Source organism: Danio rerio, chromosome 12 (assembly GCF_049306965.1).
Source record: "Danio rerio strain Tuebingen ecotype United States chromosome 12, GRCz12tu, whole genome shotgun sequence".
NCBI lineage: Eukaryota > Metazoa > Chordata > Actinopteri > Cypriniformes > Danionidae > Danio > Danio rerio.
Window position 1 is genome coordinate 28,654,638 of NC_133187.1, and position 5,539 is coordinate 28,660,176.

Genomic DNA, 5,539 nt, shown 5'->3' on the forward strand with positions numbered 1-5,539 from the left:
AAACAATGGAAGGAAAGAAGGAATATAGGAAGATCACTAAATGCACTACAGTATGTTATGTTTACACATCCCTGGACAAACTGCATGTAAACGCATCAACTTTTCACAGTGTAACACTCACTACTTTTAAAAGGGCTACTTTTTACTCATACTTTCAGTGATATTTACAACACATACTTTTACTCTACTTGCACCACATTTTTGGGCAAGTTTTAATACTTTTACGCGAGTATGACTTTTCAGTACTCTTTCCACCACTGCTGCATATAGTATCCTTGTGACAATGAACCCTAGTTTCTCCTTCATTATAATCATATCACTTGAGTTTCATCAAAAACAGTTTTTTTTAATGACTGTTTCTGACAAGATCATGCAGACATCTTTGAATCTTTCATACGTTCGTCAGTTTTCCCCCTAAGTTTTGAATTATATATAAATGTTTTTATTTAGTTCATACTAAATTCAAAGGAACATAGTTTGAACTTCAAAGCAGTGCCATTCATTTATCAATTATTAAATATTATGTCACATGACTGATGCTATCGGTGCCTTACGCACTAAATAGAGCGCAGATATAATCGTAACAGAATATTTGATCTAAACAGCAGTGAAATAAGCATATGTAATGAACTTCACAGTTCGTCAGGATGCCAAAAACTTTGTCAGATTATTAAGTAACCGTGACAGTAGGTCTTACGCTATTTACCCCCTGTATACTGCCAGAATTGTATATACACTTCTTGATGTGCAGTAGAAGGGTCTGTGTATTGAGATATTAAACTATGAGGCAAATGTGCATCTGACTATGTACGCGATTGAGTAGGAAGGAGGAGGAATGCAGTGTGTGTCCCAAGGCACAGGGAGGATCATGGGACCCTCGCTGCAATGATTCAGTCCTCCACCCAAAGAAAGAGCTCGCTGTTCCCCAAGGATGTTTACTCCTCTTGACTCTGACCAGGGAGAGAATGCGTGAGAGAGAGAGAGAAACTGACAGACAGCGAAAAGGAAAAGCAACCAAATGACAGAGAGAAGTTAGAAAAAGAGTCATGTTTAAGGTAATATTAGATGACGCAACACAAATGAAAGGTTAGTATTTGGAGTGTTGCTATAAAGAGTCTTTTAGAGTTTTATGCTGAAGCCAGAACATGAGCTCGTGCATTCATGTGACTTTGAAGACAAGGACACTTTGGACCGAAGTACCAACACGGTACCATCTGAAGGTCTGCCGTTCTCTGTTACAGGTCACAAAAGCGAGCGCTGCAGCAGCGGCGGGCAGGGCTATTCTTGTACCTGATGACTATCAGGTTTCTGTCAGACCTCAGCTGGGTGTGGTGTACTTAGCATGGGTCTGCAGTGTACAGTCCGCATTGATTGACTGAAGACACTGTATAATCTCACAATGATATGCTGTGTATTAAAGAAAAACACTCAAATAATTATTATATATGGGTGGTTGTCACATAGGCAGTAATAATGTTTTTTGTAAAACACATTTTTTAAAGAAAAATTGATTTATTTAAGTAGTCTGATATAATATAAGGGGTCACTAACATCAACTTTCACTTTTTAAATAAACTGTACCTTAACCTTCATGTCATGGTTGGGTCAAATCTGACCGATTTGCAACTTAAAACCCTCATAAATATTGTGTTTTACATCTGATAGCCTAAAGGCTTTTAAAATCCCTTACACTATGCACTTGAACATCTACAAGTGATGATCACCTCTTTCATTGAATTTTGAGTGTTTTTAATCAACCTTGTTACACCGGTGGTATTGCCAGTTAAAAGCCACTATAAGAAATGAATGGGTATCCAGACTATATTCATCTATCGAACAGAAAACATACCGAGCACTCATGGGACATAAAAGGATACAGTTTTGTTTGTGCTTTACTTGTTGATAAAACATTCAGTTGGATTAAATCTTTTTTAATTTTAATCTTAAATTTTTTTTTTTGTTTTTTGTTTTTTGTTTGGTCAGACCCTTTGCTCATTATTTTGGCGAGCTGTCGATTGGTAATGAAACAAAGTATTTTGTTTTCTGTCTATCTATTGTTCACTTTGTAAACATTTTCAGTATTCACATTTTCAGCTTATTTGTATTTTCACGCAGTTATTTCATTTCTAATTCTATAAATTCAAGTTAAACACTACTTAGAGACATTGATCACAGCTAAAGTATGTTGAATAAAAATTTGTAGGTGAAATATGTATTTCTGTGCTAATTTAAGAGCAGTTAAAACAGACTGGTCAATTTTGACTGGGAACACTAAAGTAAGGGACGAGATGTGAACACAACAGGAGGGTTAAAGACAAAATTCTTTAAAACACATATAACGCATCTTTATATTTACTACCTGACAAAAGTCTTGTCGCCTATCCAAGTCTTAGGAACAGCAACTAATAACTTGACTTGTAGTTGATCATTTGGTATCAGAAGTGGCTTATTTAAAAGGCCAAGGCCTCAAGATTTATTTTACCAAAATAAAACATGATCATACCTTGATTTATAATTATTTCATTAGGACAGTAATGTCTGACTTAGACAAAAGTCTTGTCACTTACAGAAATAATGTACAGTATAGAATATAAAGTATAGAATGCTGCAGTGGAAAAAAATATTTTTTATTGTTTACGACTCTTATGAGCTTGGAGGACTGCACCAATACGTCTCTGCAATTACTAAAATAACTTACCAATAAAGTCATCTGGAATGCAAAGAAGGCGTTCTTGCAGGACTTCCAGAGTTTGTCAAAATTCTTTGGATTAATCTTCAATGCCTTCTCCATCTGTTCCCCACACATGCTCAATAATGTTCATGTCTGGTGACTAGGCTGGCCAATCCTGGAGGACCTGGAACTTCTTTGCTTTCAGGAACTGTGGAGGCTGAAGTATGAGAAGGAGTGCTATCCTGGTGAAGAATTTGCCCTCTCCTGTGGTCTGTAATGTAATAGGCAGCACAAATGTTTTGATACCTCAGGCTGTTGATGTTGCCATCCACTCTGCAAATCTCTTGCATGCCCCCATACTGAATGTAACCCCAAACCATGATTTTTTTTTCAGCAAACTTGACTGATCCATTTGGGTACCTATAGGTCTTCTGCAGTTTTTGATAATTGGGATGCAGTTCAACAGATGATTCATAGGAAAAATCTACCTTCTGCCACTTTTCCAAATGATCAACTAGAAATCAAGTTATTATTTGTTACTTTTAAAACTAGGATCAATGACAAGACTTTTGTCAGGAAGTGTAGTGCTATTTATTTTATGTGATATTATGAATAATATTTTTTCCTTCATGACTTTTTGGACTTGTTGGACATTTCTAATAAATAGGGTTGTCATGTCAAAGGACAACAAAATGTTTTTACAGTGGTTCTTTCCAAAAAAGTTAAATATGAGAAACATTTGAAGACAAAAACTCAATTGCGCACGCCATGGGCCTTGCCATCTTAAATGGGTCCTTTAGCTACATGTTTTTAATGGAATTGCCTGATTTAAAATTAGCATGTCACATCAGAAGACATGGTTTGCAGTGACAAAAATTAATCAAGTTCCTATGTTTTTAGAATTGTATGGATGAAGAAAATGATTGACATTTTTTTAAAAATAGCTACTAAAATTTAACTAAAAAATGTAATGACACAGCAGTTTTTATAACAAGAGCAATATTCTCTTGTGAACAAATGGAAGATGAAATATTTAACCATTTACTGCATTGTAAATGTCGATGATACTAATTATATTAATTTCTGTCATTTATGACTGTGAAAATGCAACATTATGTCAACACCCCTTATATAAAATAAAGAATGGATTTGTTATTAATTACCAATAAATTTTATCCAACATTTACTGTTAAAGTGCCACTAATTTGAAAAGTCTACCTTTACACTTTCAGGTCTGAGATAGAGACTAGTAATGTAGGCTGAACATCTGATGGATAAGAAACACAAAATGGAAAGCTTTTGGGAGTTTTGAAGTCATCGTCTGATTTATCTTGTGTGTTTCTGTAACAAAGCTGTTATGACCCCAAACCATCATGTTTACAACTGTGGCAATAGCATTTTCAAGAGCATATGACACTCACAGCATACAATCTTTAGACATCCCAGAGTTCTTGTTGAGGGGCATGCATACCTGTCTGTTATTGTATAGGGACATTATTTTCATGCCCCCATAAACATGTCGCTGAACAATTAACTTTGCATGGAAGCTTTACATGTCAATTGGATGTCCCCCTTGGGCAGTCTATAGTTGTTAAAAACTGCCATGAGATTCAGAATTTCTCATGTGAGTGAAGTTCTGGCAATATAAGACTATGTTATTCCAAACATGCATGGCTCACTATTTTCCTCAAATGGAGAAATTTAAATGTGGTTCTTGTCAATCTTTTCCTTGCAATAGCTATGTATGGAGAGTTTGGGGACCAAGACTTCAAAAAGTAATAGAATCACAAAAGCATCCTAAAAGTGGTCTGTGTAATTCGTGTTGCTGAGACTTTTGTTCATTATGCAGATGTACTTCCAACTGAAACTGAATATTGAGTAGGGGGCGGGGCTTTCTTTTTGTGCATCATTTACTCATAACAAATTAACAGCAAGAGGTTGGTGAAGATATTGATGTCAACAGAGAAGGACCGTGACAACAAATGCACAAAAACCCAACAAGTTAAGGGAACTCAAACCATTTGAGGAAACCGATCGCAACAAGCCATTTAAGTTCAAAAACTAATCCTGATGAGTACTGTGAACAAAGCAATTTGAGCACAGTAAAAACCAATAAATGAAGAGAACTCAAACCAACTGAGTACTGTAAAACCCAATAAGTTAAGCCAAGTCAAACCGTTTGAGGAAACTGATTGCTACAAACATTTGAGTTAAAAAAAAAACGAATCAATATATGAGTACTGTGAACTTACTCCATTTAAGTTGAGGTAATTAGATATGTAATTAACTTATTACCTCAACACTGAGTTAAAACTTTTCAAATGAGAAGAATGAACTTTCAGTAAATTTTGAGTTAACTACACTCATTTCATTTGATAAACTTGTCTGTTGGGTTTTACAGTGTAGATGCATATGGTCTTGCATTGAAGATTACCAAAACAAATGTCTTTTTTTCCCCAGTGGATTAATTTAAATTAAATATTCACCTAAAGAATAACAATGTGTCCATGGACTATAATCTTTTAGTACAAATTAAAAAAAAAAAAATAAGTAAACAATCAATATAATTAGCCCTCTTAAGACTTTGTTACCCGATTGGCAACAGAACAAACCACTGTTATCCAATGAGAAACTTACAAATCTTGCCTAGTTAACCTAATTAACCCAGTTAAGCACATATGCAACTTTAAATTAAAGTGTCTTATGAAATAACTTTTTATAACTATATCTGTCAAAACGTTTGGGTTAAAACGTTAGAAATGATCAATTTCACGGGAGGGCTAATAATTTAATTTCAACTATATTTCAGTGGATTGATTTAAATGAACTATTATGATTTCACATGGACTTTAATCATTAAAAGCAGAC

General features: G+C 34.8%; 1 long non-coding RNA gene across 1 annotated transcript; it reads left to right on the forward strand.

Moving 5' to 3' along the window:
* Positions 1–917: 917 nt before the first annotated feature.
* Positions 918–3,841, forward strand: LOC141376812 (uncharacterized). The gene is made up of 2 exons (XR_012388035.1): positions 918–1,055; positions 1,242–3,841. It is a non-coding gene; the product is annotated as an uncharacterized lncRNA (long non-coding RNA).
* Positions 3,842–5,539: the final 1,698 nt, after the last annotated feature.